Source organism: Bombus huntii, chromosome 2 (genome assembly GCF_024542735.1).
Source record: "Bombus huntii isolate Logan2020A chromosome 2, iyBomHunt1.1, whole genome shotgun sequence".
NCBI classification, from domain to species: Eukaryota; Metazoa; Arthropoda; class Insecta; order Hymenoptera; family Apidae; genus Bombus; species Bombus huntii.
In genome coordinates this window covers 2,361,464-2,388,484 of record NC_066239.1, presented here as the reverse complement: position 1 = coordinate 2,388,484, position 27,021 = coordinate 2,361,464, and the positions used below count along the sequence as shown (strand labels likewise).

The following is a 27,021-nucleotide window of genomic DNA, read 5'->3' as shown; positions in this document are numbered from 1 at the left end:
ATAACGTTATAGCGAATTACGTTGTATGGTATAACGTTATAACTTATTGCGTTATATGGTATAACTGTATAACGTATTACGCTATATGGTATTACGTTATAACGTATTACGTTATATGGTATAACGTTATAACGTATTACGTTATATGGTATTACGTTATAATGTATAATGTTATATGGTATAACGTTATGTGGTATTACGCTATATGGTATAACGTTATAACGTATTACGTTATATGGTATAACGTTACAACGTATTAAGTTATATCGTATAACGTTATAACGTATTACGTTATATGGTATGACGTTGTAACGTATTACGCTATATGGTATATCGTTATAGCGTTTTATGTTATATGGTATAATGTTATAACGTATTACGTTATATAACATAACGTTATATGGTATAACGTTATAACGAATTACGTTATATGGTATAACGTCATAACGTAGTACGTTATATGGTATATCATTATGTGGTATTACGTTATATGGTACAACGTTATAACGTATTACGCTATATGGAATATCGTTATAGCGTTTTACGTTATATGTTATAACGTCATAACGTATTACGTTATATGGTATAACGTTATCACTTATTACGTTATATGGAATAACGTTATAACGTATTACGTTATATGGTATATCGTTATAGCGTTTTACGTTATATGGTATAACGTTATGTGGTATTACGTTATATGGTATAACGTTATAAGCTATTACGTTATATGGTATAGCGTTATAACGTATTACATTATACGGTAAGACGTTGTATCGTATTACGTTATATGATATAACGTTATAACGTATTACGTTATATGGTATAACGTTATAACGTAATACGTTATATGGTATAACGTTATCACGTATTACGTTATATGGTATAACGTTTTAACGTATTACGTTATATGGTATAACGTTATAACGTATTACGTTATATGGTATAACGTCATAACGTATTACGATATGTTATAACGTCATAACGTATTACGTTATATGGTATAACGTTACAAAGTGTTACGTTATATGGTATTACGTTATAACGTATTATGTCATATGGTATAACGTTATGTGGTATTGCGTTATATGGTATAACGTTATAACGTATTACGCTATATGGTATTACGTTATAACGTATTACGTTATATGGTATAACGTTATAACGTATTACGTTATATGGTATTACGTTATAATGTATAATGTTATATGGTATAACGTTATGTGGTATTACGCTATATGGTATAACGTTATAACGTATTACGTTATATGGTATAACGTTACAACGTATTAAGTTATATCGTATAACGTTATAACGTATTACGTTATATGGTATGACGTTGTAACGTATTACGCTATATGGTATAACGTTATAACGTATTACGTTATATGGTATAACGTTACAACGTATTAAGTTATATCGTATAACGTCATAACTTATTACGTTATATGGTATAACGTTATAACGTATTACGTTATATGGTATATCGTTATAGCGTTTTACGTTATATGGTATAATGTTATAACGTATTACGTTATATAACATAACGTTATATGGTATAACGTTATAGCGAATTACGTTGTATGGTATAACGTTATAACTTATTGCGTTATATGGTATAACTGTATAACGTATTACGCTATATGGTATTACGTTATAACGTATTACGTTATATGGTATAACGTTATAACGTATTACGTTATATGGTATGACGTTGTAACGTATTACGCTATATGGTATAACGTTATAACGTATTACGTTATATGGTATAACGTTATAACGTATTACGTTATATGGTATATCGTTATAGCGTTTTACGTTATATGGTATAATGTTATAACGTATTACGTTATATAACATAACGTTATATGGTATAACGTTATAGCGAATTACGTTGTATGGTATAACGTTATAACTTATTGCGTTATATGGTATAACTGTATAACGTATTACGCTATATGGTATTACGTTATAACGTATTACGTTATATGGTATAACGTTATAACGTATTACGTTATATGGTATTACGTTATAATGTATAATGTTATATGGTATAACGTTATGTGGTATTACGCTATATGGTATAACGTTATAACGTATTACGTTATATGGTATAACGTTACAACGTATTAAGTTATATCGTATAACGTTATAACGTATTACGTTATATGGTATGACGTTGTAACGTATTACGCTATATGGTATATCGTTATAGCGTTTTATGTTATATGGTATAATGTTATAACGTATTACGTTATATAACATAACGTTATATGGTATAACGTTATAACGAATTACGTTATATGGTATAACGTCATAACGTAGTACGTTATATGGTATATCATTATGTGGTATTACGTTATATGGTACAACGTTATAACGTATTACGCTATATGGAATATCGTTATAGCGTTTTACGTTATATGTTATAACGTCATAACGTATTACGTTATATGGTATAACGTTATCACTTATTACGTTATATGGAATAACGTTATAACGTATTACGTTATATGGTATATCGTTATAGCGTTTTACGTTATATGGTATAACGTTATGTGGTATTACGTTATATGGTATAACGTTATAAGCTATTACGTTATATGGTATAGCGTTATAACGTATTACATTATACGGTAAGACGTTGTATCGTATTACGTTATATGATATAACGTTATAACGTATTACGTTATATGGTATAACGTTATAACGTAATACGTTATATGGTATAACGTTATCACGTATTACGTTATATGGTATAACGTTTTAACGTATTACGTTATATGGTATAACGTTATAACGTATTACGTTATATGGTATAACGTCATAACGTATTACGATATGTTATAACGTCATAACGTATTACGTTATATGGTATAACGTTACAAAGTGTTACGTTATATGGTATTACGTTATAACGTATTATGTCATATGGTATAACGTTATGTGGTATTGCGTTATATGGTATAACGTTATAACGTATTACGCTATATGGTATTACGTTATAACGTATTACGTTATATGGTATAACGTTATAACGTATTACGTTATATGGTATTACGTTATAATGTATAATGTTATATGGTATAACGTTATGTGGTATTACGCTATATGGTATAACGTTATAACGTATTACGTTATATGGTATAACGTTACAACGTATTAAGTTATATCGTATAACGTTATAACGTATTACGTTATATGGTATGACGTTGTAACGTATTACGCTATATGGTATAACGTTATAACGTATTACGTTATATGGTATAACGTTACAACGTATTAAGTTATATCGTATAACGTCATAACTTATTACGTTATATGGTATAACGTTATAACGTATTACGTTATATGGTATATCGTTATAGCGTTTTACGTTATATGGTATAATGTTATAACGTATTACGTTATATAACATAACGTTATATGGTATAACGTTATAGCGAATTACGTTGTATGGTATAACGTTATAACTTATTGCGTTATATGGTATAACTGTATAACGTATTACGCTATATGGTATTACGTTATAACGTATTACGTTATATGGTATAACGTTATAACGTATTACGTTATATGGTATTACGTTATAATGTATAATGTTATATGGTATAACGTTATGTGGTATTACGCTATATGGTATAACGTTATAACGTATTACGTTATATGGTATAACGTTACAACGTATTAAGTTATATCGTATAACGTCATAACTTATTACGTTATATGGTATAACGTTATAACGTATTACGTTATATGGTATATCGTTATAGCGTTTTACGTTATATGGTATAATGTTATAACGTATTACGTTATATAACATAACGTTATATGTTATAACGTTATAGCGAATTACGTTGTATGGTATAACGTTATAACTTATTGCGTTATATGGTATAACTGTATAACGTATTACGCTATATGGTATTACGTTATAACGTATTACGTTATATGGTATAACGTTATAACGTATTACGTTATATGGTATTACGTTATAATGTATAATGTTATATGGTATAACGTTATGTGGTATTACGCTATATGGTATAACGTTATAACGTATTACGTTATATGGTATAACGTTACAACGTATTAAGTTATATCGTATAACGTTATAACGTATTACGTTATATGGTATGACGTTGTAACGTATTACGCTATATGGTATATCGTTATAGCGTTTTACGTTATATGGTATAATGTTATAACGTATTACGTTATATAACATAACGTTATATGGTATAACGTTATAACGAATTACGTTATATGGTATAACGTTATAACTTATTGCGTTATATGGTATAACGTTATAACGTATTACGTTACATTGTATAACGTTATAACTTATTACGTTATATGGTATAACGTTATAACGTATTACGTTATATAGTATAACGTTATGTGGTATTACGTTATATGGTATAACGTTATGTGGTAATACGTTATATGGTATAACGTTCTACCGCATTACGTTATATGATATAACGTTATAACGTATTTCGTTATATGGTATAACGTTATGACGTATTACCTTATAAGGTATAACGTTATATGGTATTACCTTTTATGGTATAACGTTATGACGTATTACGTTATAGAGTATAACGTTATAACGTATTACCTTATATGGTCTAACGTTATAACGTATTAATTATATGGTATAACGTTATATGGTATTACGCTATATGGTATAACGTTATAACGTATTACGTTATATGGTATAACGTTACAACGTATTAAGTTATATCGTATAACGTTATAACGTATTACGTTATATGGTATAACGTTATTACGTATTACGTTATATGGTATAACGTCATAACGTATTACGATATGTTATAACGTCATAACGTATTACGTTATATGGTATAGCGTTACAAAGTGTTACGTTATATGGTATTACGTTATAACGTATTATGTCATATGGTATAACGTTATGTGGTATTGCGTTATATGGTATAACGTTATAACGTATTACGCTATATGGTATTACGTTATAACGTATTACGTTATATGGTATAACGTTATAACGTATTACGTTATATGGTATTACGTTATAATGTATAATGCTATATGGTATAACGTTACGTGGTATTACGCTATATGGTATAACGTTATAACGTATTACGTTATATGGTATAACGTTACAACGTATTAAGTTATATCGTATAACGTTATAACGTATTACGTTATATGGTATGACGTTGTAACGTATTACGCTATATGGTATAACGTTATAACGTATTACGTTATATGGTATAACGTTACAACGTATTAAGTTATATCGTATAACGTCATAACTTATTACGCTATATGGTATAACGTTATAACGTATTACGTTATATGGTATATCGTTATAGCGTTTTACGTTATATGGTATAATGTTATAACGTATTACGTTATATAACATAACGTTATATGGTATAACGTTATAGCGAATTACGTTGTATGGTATAACGTTATAACTTATTGCGTTATATGGTATAACTGTATAACGTATTACGCTATATGGTATTACGTTATAACGTATTACGTTATATGGTATAACGTTATAACGTATTACGTTATATGGTATTACGTTATAATGTATAATGTTATATGGTATAACGTTATGTGGTATTACGCTATATGGTATAACGTTATAACGTATTACGTTATATGGTATAACGTTACAACGTATTAAGTTATATCGTATAACGTTATAACGTATTACGTTATATGGTATGACGTTGTAACGTATTACGCTATATGGTATATCGTTATAGCGTTTTATGTTATATGGTATAATGTTATAACGTATTACGTTATATAACATAACGTTATATGGTATAACGTTATAACGAATTACGTTATATGGTATAACGTCATAACGTAGTACGTTATATGGTATATCATTATGTGGTATTACGTTATATGGTACAACGTTATAACGTATTACGCTATATGGAATATCGTTATAGCGTTTTACGTTATATGTTATAACGTCATAACGTATTACGTTATATGGTATAACGTTATCACTTATTACGTTATATGGAATAACGTTATAACGTATTACGTTATATGGTATATCGTTATAGCGTTTTACGTTATATGGTATAACGTTATGTGGTATTACGTTATATGGTATAACGTTATAAGCTATTACGTTATATGGTATAGCGTTATAACGTATTACATTATACGGTAAGACGTTGTATCGTATTACGTTATATGATATAACGTTATAACGTATTACGTTATATGGTATAACGTTATAACGTAATACGTTATATGGTATAACGTTATCACGTATTACGTTATATGGTATAACGTTTTAACGTATTACGTTATATGGTATAACGTTATAACGTATTACGTTATATGGTATAACGTCATAACGTATTACGATATGTTATAACGTCATAACGTATTACGTTATATGGTATAACGTTACAAAGTGTTACGTTATATGGTATTACGTTATAACGTATTATGTCATATGGTATAACGTTATGTGGTATTGCGTTATATGGTATAACGTTATAACGTATTACGCTATATGGTATTACGTTATAACGTATTACGTTATATGGTATAACGTTATAACGTATTACGTTATATGGTATTACGTTATAATGTATAATGTTATATGGTATAACGTTATGTGGTATTACGCTATATGGTATAACGTTATAACGTATTACGTTATATGGTATAACGTTACAACGTATTAAGTTATATCGTATAACGTTATAACGTATTACGTTATATGGTATGACGTTGTAACGTATTACGCTATATGGTATAACGTTATAACGTATTACGTTATATGGTATAACGTTACAACGTATTAAGTTATATCGTATAACGTCATAACTTATTACGTTATATGGTATAACGTTATAACGTATTACGTTATATGGTATATCGTTATAGCGTTTTACGTTATATGGTATAATGTTATAACGTATTACGTTATATAACATAACGTTATATGGTATAACGTTATAGCGAATTACGTTGTATGGTATAACGTTATAACTTATTGCGTTATATGGTATAACTGTATAACGTATTACGCTATATGGTATTACGTTATAACGTATTACGTTATATGGTATAACGTTATAACGTATTACGTTATATGGTATTACGTTATAATGTATAATGTTATATGGTATAACGTTATGTGGTATTACGCTATATGGTATAACGTTATAACGTATTACGTTATATGGTATAACGTTACAACGTATTAAGTTATATCGTATAACGTCATAACTTATTACGTTATATGGTATAACGTTATAACGTATTACGTTATATGGTATATCGTTATAGCGTTTTACGTTATATGGTATAATGTTATAACGTATTACGTTATATAACATAACGTTATATGGTATAACGTTATAGCGAATTACGTTGTATGGTATAACGTTATAACTTATTGCGTTATATGGTATAACTGTATAACGTATTACGCTATATGGTATTACGTTATAACGTATTACGTTATATGGTATAACGTTATAACGTATTACGTTATATGGTATTACGTTATAATGTATAATGTTATATGGTATAACGTTATGTGGTATTACGCTATATGGTATAACGTTATAACGTATTACGTTATATGGTATAACGTTACAACGTATTAAGTTATATCGTATAACGTTATAACGTATTACGTTATATGGTATGACGTTGTAACGTATTACGCTATATGGTATATCGTTATAGCGTTTTACGTTATATGGTATAATGTTATAACGTATTACGTTATATAACATAACGTTATATGGTATAACGTTATAACGAATTACGTTATATGGTATAACGTTATAACTTATTGCGTTATATGGTATAACGTTATAACGTATTACGTTACATTGTATAACGTTATAACTTATTACGTTATATGGTATAACGTTATAACGTATTACGTTATATAGTATAACGTTATGTGGTATTACGTTATATGGTATAACGTTATGTGGTAATACGTTATATGGTATAACGTTCTACCGCATTACGTTATATGATATAACGTTATAACGTATTTCGTTATATGGTATAACGTTATGACGTATTACCTTATAAGGTATAACGTTATATGGTATTACCTTTTATGGTATAACGTTATGACGTATTACGTTATAGAGTATAACGTTATAACGTATTACCTTATATGGTCTAACGTTATAACGTATTAATTATATGGTATAACGTTATATGGTATTACCTTATATGGTATAACGTTATACCATATAACGTAATAAGTTATAACGTTATACCATATAACGTTTAAACGAATACGATTGTACGATTGAGAGTGTATTCAGCTGGTACATACGCTCGAAATGTATTGGTGGAATGCGTATTTGGATGTGGTGTACGTAGTTTCATTGTCGCGAAGTTTGCACGGTTCTATTAATAATTAAGTAGTTGGAATGGTAGACGACGCACGTGCAAAAAGTTTGTCGTAGTTTAAACGAATGCAGATACGATGAAGAAGATAATGTTATTTGTATTGTTAGTTCATAATATGTTACTGTATTTTCTAAGTAACGGTTTAAGCATTTATTTTACATATAATTAAATTATTTTTAGAGAGGGTGGTTGGTAACTGGTGGCTCAAGCGGAATGGGGTGATTCTACGCGAAAAAAGAAGTCGAATATATAGAATAAATGTTTTTCGTTTGAGGCTTTGTTTTCGAGAAAATGGACTTTGTATTTTCATTTGGTATGCGTGCTTTGCGTTATAACGGATCTCACTGTAGATCGTTGTCTCTATGGAAAAATTGAAAAAAAAATTTTTTTAAATTTTTATTTTATATTTTCGTCTTCTTTTTTCGCGTGAATCACCCCCTTGTCGCTTGTACAACCAGTTACCGACCACCCTGTATATGTGTTACGCGACGAGGGTTATTGCAGTTTCGCAGACGGATCGCCTTATCTGCCCAACGGAAGATATACGATGTATCGACACGCGCATAGTTGTCACCAAGCAGCGAGATCTAGAAACGTCGATTTTGGTCCGTTACTTTTTCCACACAAGACGGTGGCATTCGTGATCATAGGCACGAACGGCGGCGTGACCCGACTGTAGTGGGGGTTGTCTCCCAGAGAAGACAAAGAAATGACCGAAGGACCTTCGATGAGTCAAACGTTATACATCGAGGGGTCTGACGAGTAAAATGAAAGTTGCATAGTCTAACGAATTCATTGAGAGATATCGTAAAGTCGGGTCAACTTTCTGTAACATATTTACTGTATTCATTGTTAAACAATTTGTGGCGTGTTCATCATATTATTATTAAATATTGTCAATATACCATTTTATGTTAACCTGTTAATACAGTGTTAAATTCATTGAACTACCCCTGTTATGTTAATCGAAACAGGGGAACGACTATTTCGCGGCGTCGATTAGCAGAATCGTAGCGAGAATTTACGTCTCTCGCTGACGCGTTTTTCTCGCGACCGCCTCTCCGCGAACGATCGTAACAATATGATTAGTTGAATTGCGCATTTCTACGAAAAATAAAATGTTCATATTGAGAATTCTGGAACTTTGGAGCCGAAATAATTTTATAGGAACACTAAATTTATACTGAGGATTAATATTAAAATAGAAATATATTTATTTCATGTACGATTTCTTATATATTCATCGATACACACTTGCACGCGTCTCAGCACTTTCTTCTATACCCGACTGAACAGTTTACATTCCTTTTTTTTCGAGACGCTGCGCACACACATACTTCCACACACTGATATTCACATACAAGTATCTCTACTACGCATTTAACCCAATCCAGCACAGAAAATTATACATATCTCAACAGTTCATTTCACAAGTTTGCTTAAGAAAAATAATTGAAACAATTTATATTGGAGAATATGAAATGGCATAAACGAAAATCGATCTGTAAAGTAAAGAGCACCTGTCGGAACGTCCAATCGCGAAATATCAGACACGATTATCGAAATTATGCTAAGTGAATCCCACTTCTTCGACAAACCAGCGAAATATATGTTATTCGTTTATGTAAACTACAGCAGTATTCGAAAATGAAATTATATTTAGAGATGAGGCGTTCGTTGCAAGAACATCCATGTGGTAATTTGACTAAGATTAACGCACTTCAGGATACAGCCAGACGATTATCTGAGCACCCTTGTACACGTGCATGCATCGTAAATAGTCGGAAAATTACTGTAGACAGAGAAATCGGTTACTCGAGTTGAAAGACATCTTACTACTAATATGTACGTCGCTGATACATAGACAATTTCTTACGTCTGTGCGCTGATATGACGAATATGTAATTACCTTTGTGTCTCATACGTAATACTTCCTCGCATGTTATTAATTAACCCTTAATTGTTCGGTCAAAGAATATACCACAATAATTTACTTATCTTGAATTTTAATTTATATTTCGCATCTTAATCGTTAAAGATGATTCATTGGATATTACTTATTTTAATGTATGAAATATAAAATATTACTTAAAATTAAATACTGGAAAATTCAGTAATTTAATTGAAACCGTTGTAATCATTAATGACTCAATGATATCACGAGAGTTAACTCAATATATGCAGCACTGCAGTCGAATTAAAGACAATAATATTACACGTAGCCATAATAATTATAAAAAATAAAATCATTGCAAATTAATTAATCCTTTATTTTATGATTCCAATAAATATTATCGAAAATAAGTAAGTGTCCGAATTCTTTTAAGTAATACTGTGTATAATACCACGAATTTCATAGTTTTCAAATTCTCATTACTGAAATGATATATCGATTTTGTAAAGTAAACACATAATTGCTTCATCGAAATCATTAGCACTAATATAAACTTTAATCATGTACACACATATGTAAATACTAATCGAATATTATAATGATTGAATGTGGATCGAAGTTTTAATTGTCGATTAACGATTTATACGGTTGAAGACCATAATTATCACACATTATAAAGTATTGTACTTTTCGCCAAATTGTATATACGAGCGGATGTGCTTTTCAGAACATTTGATGAAAAAATTAACAATCGACGGTTATGAGGACATTATGCGAATGTATTGTTCTACACCTCCTAATATGTTCAAATGCTTCACATATTAAATTAAAAGAGTAATGTAAATCGAACTTGTGATTTTCGTACTATTTTGCTAAAACGCGTTCAAATCGATTCTTTGCAATTTCGAAAAAACAAACGACGCATATCAGATATTCTATGCACGTTCAAATTGACAAGCAGCCAGGCTTGATGCTGCCCTTGTGTCGGTTCATCGTGTGGATTTTCAGATTCCGGTTCATCGATTGGAAATTTACGACCGATCCAAATGCGTAGGTACGTTAACTTTATAATTCTATTCGTCGAATATCGATTGTACGATTCGAGCGCCGACAGGATTGTAGCTACACGCATAGCACGACTGATTTATAATTTCGTTTGCAAATTGACGGTTCCCTCTATCTCCTCTTTTCTCGATTTCAGGATTTTGGAAACATACGTTGCATGTGGGTTACGTGAAACGTTGTACCATATTCAAAGAAATATTTCGTTTGGATACAATTGACTATCTGAACGATGAATAGAATGCTTGAGTATGTGCTCAAAGAAAATTTCTAGTCTGGAAAATGTATTATGTATCTATGGTATCATGTACATAATAAAAATAATTTAATGCTTTAGTATGTGCTCAAAGAAAATTTCTAGTTTGGAAAATGTATTATGTATCTCTGATATCATGTACACAATAAAAATAATTTAACGTTTAAAAAAGTAAGTTAAGAAAATTTATAAGTCGTTACAGAATATTATAATGAGCCCAAAAGATTAAAAATCTTATAAAAATGAATTCTAAAAAATTTGTAATTATTATGAATTGAAATACATATTATATAAATTCTTTTTACTTTGTGATGGGTTATTATTCTTAACCACTAGTCAATTTGATGTTTGGTTGTTATAGTATAATTATTTTTCTCATATACTGGCATTTAATACAAATTAACGCAGTCCTAAGTCAAGAACCACAGAAGTACAGGTTTAGCTTCTAAAAAATACTAAAAGTTATAAAAATAACTACTGCAATAAATTGGTACAGACGCAAATTTATGATAAAAAATAACAAATTATTAGATTTGACTTGTTACAGCGAAAAAATCGTTTCTCATGACATCGTTATAAAGACAGAAATCGTTAAATTTCAATCTTGTCAAGTATACGTGATTTACGCGTGAAAAGATAAAGATTAGAAAAATACTCTAAAAAAACTTTAACATAGAAAGAAGCACAACTATCGCATTTATTATGTATTTTGAAGCAAACATTACAACTATATTCATGGAATAATATAAAATATTAATTGGATATTTTGTGATGAAAAGTGAATATTTATCTATAAATTTATAGTCGGCTTTCAACAGTTCCTGCAAAATGTTAAATTAATATTTTATATTATCCCACGAGTATAGTCAAAATGTTTACTTCAAAATAAATAATAAATGCGATAGTTGTGCTTCTTTTCTATGTTAGAGTTTTCTTACAGCATTCATGTTACGATCATTAGAAACTGAGGACAATATTCCAATATTTTTTTGACTATCCGAAACCCACCTGTTAAACAGAAAGTCCATTTTTCCAATGACCATTTGGTAAATATGAAATATAAATAAATCTGTAGCTATGTAAAGTTTGGAGATTATACAATATAGGTTTGCGCTTTTTTTAAACACGTCTGGTTGTTTGCTTATTCGCTTCCTCGATACCATACCCTTGCTTTCAAAAGGGACTTCTCAAATATTATCACTGTTGCTGGATAATTCCGAGTTGTACAAAGAAGACAAAAGCATTGGCAATGAGTATCGTACATTTTTCTTTCTGAATGAACTCTCCATCACTACATTGTTGTGTTTTAGCTTTTGTTTTAGCTAGAACAGTTCTGAAAGTTCAGTAGTGCGTGTAGTGCCTGTATTGTGCGCGTTTTTATTAGCCACATTTCTTACAAGCTGTACACTTTTACTACGGTATGACGGTCGGCGATAGCGTGAAAACGCGAAGTTTATACGCCGGATAGAACTATTCCATCGCAAAGATATTTTGCAAAATAGACCAACGATTGCGGGATGCCGATACATTAAAACCTGCGAAATGTGCAAGAAAATTCAAGAAGAGAAGATCTTTGCAAATGCATGAGTCGGAAAATCTAACGTTCCACCACATTCTACCAACGCAGTGCAAGAGCGCTTGACCAGCTGTTTTGCAAACAGGTGGATCGGTCGAAGAGGACCTGTGCTTTGGCCTGCTCGGTCCCCAGATTTAAATCCTCGTGGCTTTTACTACTGGGTACACATGAAGACACGATACGGCGAAATTTTAAGAGAAGAGTCAAGCTCTGTTTACAAGGACTTATCGAACATCTATTGTAATTTGTTGTATTCTTTGTGGACACTCGCGGCCGGGACAATCGCGGTACGTGTGTGATTTTGCTGTGGACATTCACGGAGGCAAAGGATTAGAGGAAACATTAATCCTCTCTACTCAGAAATTTCCACGAGTAAGTAGGTTTAACGTTGTTTACGTCTCTGAATGCCATGTTCTTCTTCTCTACTTGTATAAGGTAAGCTGCCGCTCATGTGTCGTTCGGATTGAGGATCACTATGTGTCCCGCTGCTTAGGCTGACCTCCCATCATTCGTATAAGGATGTTTGCTCCCGTGCAGGGACATTTTGGTCGATTTTTAATTGTCAATAACTAAAAAATAAAGTCGAAAGCGCAATTTTTTTATTCTTGATTTTCGTCTTACTTCGGCATCAAGAATCTCCCCTTAAATTATGTTGAAGTAATAGGCGAACACTCTGTATAGGGAGTACCTAGTTCGCGCGTGAGTTCATGTGCACTCGAATCTATGCACAATGCATATCGAAAAAAAATATACCGTTAACATAACATATATGCCAGCGATTTAAAACAATTCTACTGTTAATTGATAATAGTACATCATTAATTTAAAACAATTATATCAGTAATTATATGCTATTATTATATACTATTAATTTATAACAATTATTTCATTGATTCATAACAATTTGCTGTTAACTTGAAACAATTATTATTATTATTTTATAAAATTATATCATTAATTAAAATCAATTCTACTATTAATTTCACACAATTATATTGTCAATTAGTAACAATTAAATCAACGATTTATTTTATTTTATCTAATATTAACTAAATCCTTAAAATCTTTCAAATGGTATTTTATTTCTGTTTAATGTTATTTTTAAATTTTGAATATTCCACTTAATTTCGTCATTTAATTACTTCATATAAAATCACTTCCAATGCAAAGTGTAAGTATCGAGTGACTATGAATGGAATTTAACTCTTCACGAATTTGAAGTAGCAAATGAAATCAAATCAAAGGCAACGGGACTCGTTATCCGATCAGGCGGGTTACGTTTGGTAAGTCGCACGGTTTGGTTCCTTTGGTGATGAGTTCAATATTCAAATATGATTATTTGCGCTCAAATACGAGCTTAACTCTCATGAGACCTACCGCATTCGTGAACACTTCAATAACTAACAACGTTCAATATGTTTTTATTGAAGGATATTTGGAGATATCTCTTTTTGGATATCTCTCCTTTCGAATAAAGTTATTTGGAGATATCTCTCTACTCTCGTGTATAAATCCGACAAAGCGATTTAAAAGTTGTACTTTTGTCTTAGTGAATTTCAATTTATTACCATAACTTATAGCATCTTTTGGTTCTGGAAACATGATTAATGAAATTACTTGAGTATGAAATAAAATGCAGTTAAATGTTTTTAACAATTTTTTGCATACTGTACCCTATTCCCTTTAACAAATTAGATATTAAATCATAACTAATGATAAGATATAATATTTCCTACAAAAAATACATATTTTACGAATAGATAATACTATCTTGCACGCTATACATACTTCCATAACAATCTTTACTACCGCGCGCATATATATACAGATTTAATCATATTAAAATGAGGTATACTACAAGGTTTCGGAATATCTTCAAATTAATAAATTTCAATGCTCACTACTTCTTTACTATCAGTTGTACATCTGCTCCGAATGGCATAAATAGCAATTACTCGTGAAACAAATATAATGCAAGTATGTTTAAGAACCTTTTACATAATATGTTTAATTCCTTCTTCCTAATTATGCATTAAATTTAAAAAAACAAAATCTAATATAACATAGAATAAATATTTTATCGATAAAACTAATTTGTGATGTGTCATGGAACTCGAGCGTAGTCACTTCCCCATGATGAATCGCAGTAATTGATATCCTTTTCCAAATATTAATATCTCGAAATACTATCATAAATATTAAAAAATGAAAACGAAATCAATTTTAATGTTAGAAATATATTATTATTTACTATAAAAAAATACACATATGTAGAGATGATAAAGCGGATGACTATTACGGGAAGTTGAACTATTATATTATTGCTAGGTAAAAAGAGACGTTGGCTCACCCTCGATGTTCCGTTCGCTTACGTTCTCTGACTAAGACTCTTGTCTTCACGCAGGCACTCGCTGCAACCATACACACACACACACACACACACACACACACACACACACACACACACACACACACACACACACACACACACACACACACACACACACACACACACACACACACACACACAAACACAAACACAACACACACACACACACACACACACACACACACACACACACACACACACACACACACACACACACACACATACACACACAAGTAAATCCTTTTTGGCCTAAGTCTACGTGTCTCACAAGGACTGTACCTGGCTATCAACCCGTCATCGCCTGCTGAACTTCTCGCATCTCACAATGTCTTTGTAATATCCCACGGTATCCCGTGGCGGGTTGTTAGTCTAGTCCAGATCACCAAAGGACTCCAAAAAGAATTTTGTATGGTGTACTAGACTGTATTAATGTAATTGTTAACTTGCCTTTCTCGCCAGAAAGGAGTGACTGCAAAAGATCGGTGTATGAGTCGCTTAACATGACGCATAAATCTCGACGTTTAAGCTGTAAACAATGATACTTCATAGCCTAGACTGCGAAACACCTATCTCCCACACTGCGCTTACATGAATATTTACAAACTTAAACTAAAGCATACACCATGCGATATCTATTCCCTACACAACGCTCACATGAATCATTAGAAACTAAAATAAAGCATATCCAAAGCAATCTATCTTCTACACGATTACACTGATCAATATAGACATCGTAGAATAACTCACAACACTACTGGCAACATTCAATATCAGAGATAGATTTGTTTAACTTGGAACGAAGGAGAGAAAATGAAGCTACTAAATTCTGACATTCCATTTTCGCGACATTGATATCTGTAGAAATATCTGAAGCTCTATCATCCCTACATAACACTACTATGGTAATATAGTATAGTATATATGATATATCATATATATTATAATTTACATATATGATATAGAATACATGTTTCGACCACTCGCGAAGAGACGTGATCGCGAGGAAGCACGTGAACGGGAGTCGTAAATTCCCGTTACGATTAGATAATCGACGCCACGAAATGATCGATCCCCTATTTCGATTAGGATAATAGAGGTAGTTAAATTAAATATGACACTAATATAATAAGTTATAAATCACAGTTTATTCCAACAACTTTGTAAAGATAGTTACGCTGGTGCGTATGTATAAGTTAAATAAGTGACTGATCTAAGGGTCGAAACCCTGTCAAAACATGTTGACTATTTGAAAGATGGAAAATCAGTAAAGTTCGGTGACGATGCTGTGGCAGAGGAAAACTAAGGTTGAGTGTGTCCAGCGCACGGGACCATCGGATTTGTTGATGACAATTTTGGCTAGGAGGACGAGGGAAATAGGCTTCGTTGTTAATTGGTTATTTGCTATGGTGGTGGGTGAGAAAGGATGCTAACCGCCCTCGAGATGAAGTTGCTAGTGGGAGGCCTCACACCTGAGAAAAGGCAACTTTCCCGTGTCAACCCGTGGTGAACAATAAACTTTAGAAAACAATTCAGTGAAAGAATATTTGTTCGGTCTGAAGGACGTTAACTAGAAAATTCCTGAGATTTATAGGGAGTACTTGAGACTATTGAGGGTACGCAGTAAGGATCTGAAGACATCTGGCTGCCATCTCGCCCGCCGACGTAACAATACATGTATATAATATAAATGTAAATATATGTATAGTATACATATATATATTATATGTATGCTATATAGATACTGTAATATAACATATAGCAATATACTTCTGATTTTGAGCTGCGTCGTTTGTTTTAAGCCTTCGGTTTAGTATAATTGTAAAGATAGATTTATTTGATGGATATATTTATCCGTAGAAGTAAGAATATTGGTGATTTTGTTGTTCTCCTCTTCTTGTCGTTTCGTTGGTCTTCTGTTCTTTCCATTCTGCGTAATTTGTCTATTTGGTTATTGGTAAATTGTTACTAGGTCAATCTACCTATACTTGATAATATATAATTGATAATTGATTTATATACTTTGTTGTCATTGTAAGATACCCTGTTCTATATATTATTGATAATTTCATACAAGAGTTTGGTGTTCGTGCTAACTAGTACTATTATATAGTGTTACTGTTACTATACTAGTACTAATACTAGTACTGTTCTGGAGGATTATCTAGTGTTTGGATGCCGCCTGACGAAATTTCGAAACGACGTCCTCCAGCGACCGAGGATCCAAAGTTACGGACGTCGAACAACGTCTAACTGAGCAGAATATTTTAGCATTAATTTTAGCTAAGCTGACCGGATACTTAATGAAATTGTATTTCTGATCAACTGACATTGTCTAAGATCTAGATTTCTTCGTTTCCTTACATATTCTTGAATAAATTTATGTTTTGTCAGCATTAAATTAAGGACTTGGTTTATAATTTCTAGTTATAATGTGTTTGTTTTAGGTACTCACGAATTTTAATTGGTGAATTGTTAATTAGTTGAGATTAGATTGGTTTGCAAGTTTGGACAGATGGTTAGGTTGTAGTTTTCTTGAAATTGTTTCTGGAGAAAAGAATTCATGATTTTTAACTTTTTGTCCCTCTTTTGAAGATACAAAATCATATTAAATAAGACCAATGAGAACTCATATAATTTTCAGATCATAAGATATACTTCTACCATATAAATAAATAATTTTTGCATTTGTCATATGAAGAAATTGTACACGAAGGACAACGTAACCAGCACACATTTATTATAAATAAATTAAAACTTTGATATTATTACAAATATTAGTCAGGAAGTTATGCTTAATGTTATTTTGCACAAAATGTGATCATATATTATTTTCTCACTTCACACAGACAAAAAGACAATGAAGTTTATTTGCTATGTAACATAGTGAGGTATGTAACATGAGGTAATATACCCTTTTTATTCTCTCCCTTTCAATCACTTAAATTCATTTGCCTTTTTAATTGAAGAAAATTTTCTGGAAGTTGTTTACTTCGAGTTCCATCTTGTTTACTTCGCATTGCATCTTATTTACTTCGTGTTAAATGCCACAAGAACCAATTTGATGTAATGTAGCATAAGAAGCAGGCAGGAAGATTATTAAGACATTAATGTAATTAATACTTTGTATTATAAATCTTATTATAAATCTTAAAGAAACGAAGAATTACAATACGCTTGATCGGCGCTTATGATTTTGATGTGAAAATCTGTTCTAATTGCAGAGGAACTCTTTTTAAGAGCTCAGTTAAGCATGAAAGATACGATTATATTAATTTCATTTGTTTTATACGCGGTAAATCTTTCCTTTCCATCACAATCTAAGCTATTATACGTTTCTTCCATTCAACTCATTCATTAGTAATAACTAGGCTGTGGATACTTGAGCAAATTCATATTTCTATGAATACAATTAAGAAAATGGAACTTTTAAACAATTAAACAGAAAATTGTTTACCTAGTAAATACTGTAAAGACTATGCAATAAGCACAAAATCATTTAAATCATCCAAGAGATGTACCCTGAGTTGAATAGTAATGGCAAACAATTTTCCTCCTCTTAGTCTTCATTGCACTTGCCAAAGAGACATATTTCTTTCACCAAATAAAACAACCAAAAGAATTAAGCCAAGACCATTGCTAATAAAAAGAATAATCATACGAACATGAGACACACAGAAATAATTAAAAATAAATGACATTTATGTCATGTATGCTCCTTTCAAATAAACGTTTATATTTCTAAAGCATTCTAATTGCGTTTTCAACGCAAACACTCCACATATTAACCTTTAATCACCGATTGGATCCATTCGTCGACTTTGGTTCTGTATTATACTCCATATACATATTCTGCGGGACATTACGTCGAAACGTCACGATCGCCAGCATATCGATGCACTTCACGGAGTGTCTCGTTGCATCTGACATTATTAGTACTAGGGCAGAGTGCTCTCTGTTCGATAAAACGCGTGTACGAGAGCTCATGAGATCGGATTAATCCTAGTGGTATGAAGCCCACGATGGTCTTCTGTCTTATAATAATAGCTGGTTTCAACTAGCACAGTGAGAATGTATAGACGACAAAGAAAGAAAGAGACGGACAGACAAACGAATGAAAAGAGAAACTGAGTCATAAATAATAGTCGCGATACAAACAAGGTGAGTATTTGAACACCCAGCACTTGTCTCTTAGAATTTCGGTTAAAATTTTCATCCCTGAAAATTGCCAGAGTTTTGCTTCAAATTATGATCGATCGGAAGTTTGTTAAAAAGAATAGCGTTCACTATGTGCATGAAGCTTCGTGATTTTGATACAATGCTTTTTATTGCGAGGTTTTCGAATAGCCCATTTTTTGTTTGATGTTATACAGTATCAACAAGTTTAAACTTGCAGTAAAAGTCATAAACCCTTAGATTTTCATATAAACTAACATTATTCTCCACCCTATTATTCGCTTATACACTTTTATCAAATTACTTATCTAACAAAAATTGCGATGAAAAACGTATACATTCACGAACGTGTCGATTATCACATAGTCAACGATTTATTTAATCACGTTACAAAGCGTTAAAAGCTCCACAAGAGTGGACATTTAAAAAGTGTTCGCTTCGAAAAGACCTGACCTGCCTTACGAGATTTTTCGGAAGGTTTGCAAAGCGATTCTCCGTCGCAAAATGACGTTCTTTGAAATGCGACACCGTCGTCTCCTTCTTTATGGTGGGGAAGTACTTTCACGCTGAAATTACTTGAGCCACCCTCCGGCCTATTCGTTTAGGCTACAAGCGCTTCAGAAAAGCCAACCACCATGTCTATGACTCGCTTTTACGCTCACGGTACGCCCGAATTTGTTGCCGACAATTTGAAGGCTAATTTCTGGTCGGATCGTTTGCTACTATAGACACGAGACGCATGGCGGTGTAAAGCAATTTGCGGATTTTCAATGACTCCGAATTACTTGCCAGAAGATTAGAACAGTGCCTCTGGCTGGCTTATTTTGCGTTTCAAAAAAAAAAAAAAAAAAAAAGAAAGAAAAAAAAATCAGAAAGAGGAAAAAGACGGTGTGGCATGAAGTGTGAAACAATTTTAATTATCTGAGATTCTTCTTCTTTTTATGCCAATAGTGGTGGTAGTAGTAAAATTAATTATCTTTTCTTTGATGTTTTGCTTTTTGTAGGTAGCAGGATATTTTATATTACATGGGCCTTTTATGAACCTTATAAAATAAAATTTAATCTACTACAATTATTATAAATGATGTCGAAGTATGTATAATGTAATATGTTTTTAAGTCAAATATTTAATATTTGAATAATTTAATAAAGACTTGGACATGTATATCTTTAAAATTTCAATATATTGAAGCGAAATGTTGAAAAATGAATATTTATAAATCACAGATTTCTGTATTTCTAAATACTAAATTAAAATTTAAATGACAAGTATATTATTTTTTGCAAAAATAAATTCTTCTAGATTGGGGTCAAGATAATATACTGTTTTTGAAGACCTGCTCTTGAAAGTGTTAAGAATTCAAGAGAAAACTCCATGTAGTAGTTGAGGTATCTTTCACTGTCCAATATTTGCATTTTCTCATTTATATAAATTCGTATCATTACTCGTATATGCAATTTGCACGTGGCAAGGGATCGAACTTCTCCGAAAATTTGAAACGTTCCTTCGGTTAAGTCCAGTCACGATTTGTTGCATCACGGGAATTTGTTCTTGACTCGTTCTTTAGTACAACTTTCTCCATATTAAATCTCCTTATCCTTTAACCCCATCAGATACTCCTGAATCAGTCTGTTAATAGTAATCTAAAGTCAAATACGTTCGTCGCATTCGAAGTAAACTTTCATCAGTCAACCTCCGATTTAGATTTGTCTTCTAGTTTGTTTCGTATCTCCAACATGGCTTAAATAAGATCAAAGCAACATCGTTTGTTTCTCACAGTTACTCTCATAAACTTCATCACAAAAGATAAAATCTGAGCTCTCTTTATAATAAAATGATTCCTTTGTTGCCCTTTTTCCTTCTTCTTTTTCTTTCGGATTGAGATGTGCGTATTAAACGACGAAAAAGAACATGGAGGCTTTCCTATTTCTGATGTAATGGGAAGTTTCTCAAATTCCTATTGGTATTCGAGTGACTTTACTAAATTCTCACCCCATAACTACCACGAAACGGCATTTTATATTCTGCCTAGGCGTTTACTCGAAAGCATTATCGTGTAGAACCTTGACTGGAACCTTGGGCAGCCATAAGTTCGATGGTATACTATTTCAAGTTCTCTTTCTGTTTTCTCGATATTATTTTCTGTGATTTATAATTCTTATAAAAAATAGAATGTATAGTAATTCACGAAGGTGTTTAAGTACTTACCATAAAAAATTTTTGTGAATCCCTTATGTACATATTGTGTAAAGCTTTTTAAAATTTCACTAACACTCCTATAACATATCGAAAAGGTAAACATTTGCTTAAATTGTAAAACATTTATAAATTTTTATGCAAAACATATATAATCTAAAATTTCCTTTGAAAAGATACTTACATAGGATACTTACGATAAAATTTTGTACTATTTTCTGCAGAAAAGAACCCTATTGTATATCGAGTAATTTAATCTTCTAGCTTCGTGCTTCTATGTTTTTATTTCTTTTTTTCACTAAAACATTTCTTTAGCAGGTTGACCGTTAGTCCTCAAAATCCATTATCTTCTCTTCTGCTCTCTTATATTATTATCCCGAAAATTCACTTCCGCTACAAAAACATAAGAGAGCGTCAACGGCACATCAAGGAAGCATACGATCGATGTGGAAGAGTCGAAAGCTCTGTTTTTATGTACTAAGAAAACAGTTCTTTTTAATTGGTGTTTTGCTAGGTACAGATCGTAACATTTACTTTTTTCTATCATGGAAATAAGAAATTAAACATTACGTCTCACTTTAAATTCACTTTTCATTAAAAATTTCATAAAGTTTCAAATAACATAACGTAAATAGTGTAATGTAAGACTGAAAATATTTGCAGTTATTTTATATAATTTCTGAGAAAAGCGATACTAGTTACTTTTTAGTAATATTATTTCAAGATAATATTGCGCTTCGCAATAAAGTCACGTGATCTAACACCTTTGGAAGTATCCATAAAAGAAGTCAAAAGTTTCTAAATAACTTTCCTAACGTCTTATCCTTAAACTCGAGGATATCAAGTTTTGTTCGATACGTTTTTCTTGTCATTTATTACTAGACTGTAGATATTTGTACATTTGCGAGAAATTTTAACATGCAAAAATGCTCTGACTCGGTGTAATATGCAAAAATATATAAAATACCCAGATTTATATTCATAATACTCGCTGATATTTAGGAAGTAAAAATTTAGTGAATATTAGGTTGTCCGAAAAGTTTCCTTTGTTTTATAAGGAAATAATAGAGGCACAATGTTTTTTGTTTCATATTAGTTTATTGAATTATGCACGAACGTAATAATGGAAATAGAACGAAATGTATTATACCTAATTCAATAAAATAATATAAAACAGAAATTGTTGTTCATCTATTATCACCTTATGAAACGAAAGACACTTTTCGGACAACCTAATAGTTCTTATCCCTATTTTTTAAATCGTCCTCGTGGATATACAAATTTGCACAAAAATCCACAGTTTAGTCATTACATTCTTTCCAGAAAAAAACTAAATTTTACGATATACGATTACAATGATTCCAAAAATTCATCAGTCTCCTATATTTGCAAAGTGACTTACCCTTTATCCAAACATTTCCAGACATTATCGAACTTCACATACAATCAAAAGGCACGTATGTATATACAGCATCCGTTTACTCGAACCCCATTCGTATTCACTTACCGTCAAACTGAAGGTAAACACTAACTTCCAAACCGAATTCAATAAATTTGCACATCAAACACGAACCGCAGAAAGTTCGCAGACGAAACAGAAAAGGTTACTTACGTACGTACAAATCAAGCATTTTCTGGATTTTGCGACTTTTTTATTTCGTTTCCAAACGATTGAAGCCGACGCGGCGGAATGTTCGAAAAGTTTGGTTAGATTCGTGGCGTGTGCGTGGCGCGAAAAAAGCGTTCGTCGAACGGATGCACGCGGACGGGAAAACAACGGCGTAGGGCGTTACGATACGTTGCGTCATGCCCCGGATGGTTTTCCGGATAGGGCAGTAATTTGGCGGCGCGGCGCAAGCGCCGCAAGGCGGGTCCAGGTCAACGGCAAGAACCCGGTCTAGTCGTACGACGGACGTCAAACCGACCGGTCGGTATCGTGACGCTTTGCAAGCTTGCGAGTACATTCGCTCCCCCCTCTAGCTTCCCCGTGGTAGCTAGGGAAGTCGAAGCAACAGGACGAAGTCCAAACAGACCGTCTGGTCCGTACAAACTTGCAGCGCGGATTTTTTCCTTCCGTAGACTATCGTGGAACAAGGTTCGATTATTATTGATATGCTTTATGCTTCTTTTTATCGTAACAAAGAAAGAAAATGGTGACGGTTGAAAGTGATTTGTTAATTCGATCTACTGTGTACTATCGATTTCAATAATTGCGTTATCGATGACTATCGATTTCAACATCAAACGGGTGATGGTACGACTGAATCGTTGCACAGTGCAATGATTATTTGGTGTATCGGAGGATGAATTATTAAATAGTTCGGTATTGGAACGATGTAACAGAGAATCGTGAAATAATAATTTAGAAAAAGTGTAATTTCTTGTCTCATTGTTTGTGTGGAGTATCGGAGGATATTACTAAAATTATTATAATTCGATATTGGAACAGTTTAACAGAGAATATTAACGTAAGAAAAGTTAGTAATTTCTTATTTACAAGAAATGTTTATATGTGTCAGTTGAGAAGTGAAGAACAAATGTAAAAAATTTCGACATTGAGAATTCACGAAGAAAAGCTGGACTAGGAAAAAAGTGTTTTTCTTCCTACGTTTCTTTATCTAAATGTCGACGGAGAAGCCGGTGGAATGAAAGACGCGCGGAATTCGACGTTCTCATTCTCTTTCTCTTTCTTAACCTCTCTCTACTGTCAGCGTAAGTGCAACGAAGTAAGACTAATGGGACGAGCGTGAGAGGGATAAAGGTCGACGCACCTGTTTTGCTTTCGATCTCAAGTTCGACGGCAGTAGTCTCCCGAGCAGTTAGATGCAGTGTCGTTGAAACGGTAATTACATTGAAGTGATGTGAATGCAGTTCTGGTGATACTCGACGAAATTTCGAGAGAAGATGATCATGCAAGGATCGACGATTGATCGAGATGTAAAGAAATCCAATGGAAACTAACATTCTTGTGCTTGCCGTGCTTCGATACAAGTATGCGAATTTTACTATTCTTAACCTTAATGTTTTACGTACATCGGGGTTACCGTTTAGTCTTAACCCTTCTATAGGCGCTGGAAATCACTGTTTAACGAAAATATATTCTTATTTCTAGAGCTTGCTATCATGTATATATAGGTTTTTTATTCTTTCTAGTTCTATATGTTAATCTAGAAAAATAGATCCAATATGGAGGGCGAGAAACACAGTCATGACTGTTCTTATTTTAGAGGATAATAGTAAAAAAATTAATCAGCTCTGTTAAAATAAATATATGGTCTATTTAATGTACATTTATAATGGAGTTTGTTCCTTTTTAACCAAAATATAAGTTGTGCCTTCGGAAGGGTTAAGAATGGATGTAAACATTATTTTATTAATACATACATTTATATTGAAATTTATTCTCTTTTCCAAAAATGTAAGTTATGCCTTCGAAAGACTTAAAGACAGATGTAAAATGGGTATAAAATTGTGTTGATTACAAAGATAAAAAGTAAATTGATATATATCGAACTCTCGTAGTTATCGACGAATGCACATATCGCGTGTTGTGTAAATGTTGATCTGTTAGAGTTGTTGTACAGAAGGAAAACTTTTTAAATGACTTTTTCGTGCCGATATACGTCAAAATAGCGTCGCACCTATGTGTATGTGTGTGTGTCACATCAACAAAATTGATTATATTTCTATGATAATCTTTTAGTTGACGCGAATATATGCTCGAGATGATTCTTAATGACAACTTCGAAAGTGATAAGTGTCGAGGTCAATACCTCATTAGAGGAGATGTGAAGAGTAGGGTATATGCGTATGTAACTAGAGCGCATGAGGTTAAATGTCCTCTGTGAAATAGTTTGAATTTAGATGAGCGGTTTAATCAAGCGAAAAACGTGAATAACGCGGCTTGAACCCTTTCTCTGTACACGAGAGCTTTAAAACGAATGGAAATATCATGGTAATGTTCCACTATCAATTATATCGCCAGTACAGCAAAACACACGCGACGGTTTCATGGCCTTTGAAAGCGGCCAATTCGTTAGTTGTTCTTTACATTTTATACAGACGAACTTGATCCTTGAAGTTTTAACGATCTTTAGTTCTCGCAGTTAGTATCAATGCTATCGATCAGACGAAAGTAGTAAGTAAGAATGCTTTTCTTGCTTCTAGGAAATTATTTTTAGCATTTATTTCATGAGCAATTTTTTAAAAGCGAAATTAATCTTTATACAAAGTAATTATTTTGGGTCAAGGAAGCTTCGTACTTTAAATAAACGAAGAATATAGGGTAAAACGTGATAAGTGTATTGTTGCTCAATTTTTTATTGTAATATCCTTTATTTAATTTAATTTTTTAAATATAAAATATGTAATTAAAAATAGAAAAAATCCGCTAGGTGCAAAAATTTAGTTGAGAAAATTCTGTAAAAAGGCGTAATTATTAAGATGAACAATATTTTAATATCATAGCGAGCGATATCTTTAAAGTTAAATAAAGAAACAATTTTTGTAACATGGAATTAATTGACAATGTAGGTTTAAAATCCCCGTATAAAAAATGAAAAATGTAATTTGTTGTCTTCTTTCCCTACACTTTCCAGCTCTTCAGATTTCTGAATATCAAATTAAGCAATAAAAATCACGAATCGTAAGAAGCGTTTAAAAATATTATTAAGAACATTCTTTCAAATATTCCGTACATTGATCTTGTCTTATCCGTAACGTTATATATCAGTGGCACATTATTTTCGAAGTTTGTAAGAATTTCCGTACCTGAATAATTCAATACGTCAAAAGAAAGCTAGTACGAAACAAACGGCTAAAAGGAAGAGATTTTTCCTGTGAGACGTGGATTAACGAGATTTTATGAGCAATGAGGGATTATCTGACTGAAAGAATGAAAGACATCGGATGAAATTAAAGCGGCTGTTTCGTTTTTTTGTTTGAAATCGTAATTTTTTCCTGCTTAGAAACATTTTTCTCCTCAGATTTTTGTTTATATTATATCGTCATGTAATCACACGATATAAAGAGTTTTTCTGCACTAATTTCTCGTGAA

The 27,021-nt window shown here is 31.9% G+C and overlaps 1 protein-coding gene and 1 long non-coding RNA gene across 5 annotated transcripts in view; one reads left to right on the top strand and one right to left on the bottom strand.

Moving 5' to 3' along the window:
• Positions 1-16,796: 16,796 nt before the first annotated feature.
• LOC126873425 (uncharacterized) lies at positions 16,797-23,760 on the bottom strand. Of its 2 annotated transcripts, none has more exons than XR_007692399.1 (3): positions 23,368-23,760; positions 22,150-22,358; positions 16,797-22,045 (listed from the first exon to the last, which is right to left on the bottom strand). It is a non-coding gene; the product is annotated as an uncharacterized LOC126873425 (long non-coding RNA). The 2 variants fall into 2 exon arrangements; XR_007692401.1 differs by having other exon boundaries at positions 23,578-23,760.
• Positions 23,761-23,880: 120 nt separating this feature from the next.
• LOC126878330 (5-hydroxytryptamine receptor 1) overlaps positions 23,881-27,021 on the top strand; it is a 274,852-nt gene continuing 271,711 nt past the window's right edge. For all 3 annotated transcript variants that reach the window (XM_050641028.1, XM_050641026.1, XM_050641027.1), the window contains exon 1: positions 23,881-24,956. The gene's annotated coding sequence lies outside the window, so the exon portion shown is untranslated. The remainder of the gene's footprint in view (positions 24,957-27,021) is intronic.